Source organism: Gavialis gangeticus, unplaced genomic scaffold (genome assembly GCF_001723915.1).
Source record: "Gavialis gangeticus isolate Ggan-Ray unplaced genomic scaffold, GavGan_comp1, whole genome shotgun sequence".
NCBI classification, from domain to species: Eukaryota; Metazoa; Chordata; order Crocodylia; family Gavialidae; genus Gavialis; species Gavialis gangeticus.
In genome coordinates, this window is record NW_017728996.1 from 20,722,224 (window position 1) to 20,722,439 (window position 216).

General features: G+C 52.3%; 1 protein-coding gene across 1 annotated transcript in view; it reads right to left on the bottom strand.

Moving 5' to 3' along the window:
- The window catches only part of MEX3B (mex-3 RNA binding family member B), a 4,847-nt gene that overhangs the window by 3,532 nt on the left and 1,099 nt on the right, over window positions 1-216 (bottom strand). The window lies entirely within an intron of this gene.

A 216-nucleotide genomic window follows, 5' to 3' on the forward strand; every position in this document is an offset into this window, starting at 1 on the left:
CCAACAACTCCACACAGGATCCTGCTCAACAGATTCCTTTGGAAACAAACACACACAAACCCCCCAAACTTTCCCTCCCCCCCCTTAAAGGAGGTCAGCATTGAATGAGCCAGATTCCCAATGCGGATGCTCTGTTCCAATCCCATTGTTCCACTTCCCCGCTCCATTTCTGTCCCTGCAAACATCCACGATTTCTAACTTTGGGGGGGGGGGGGG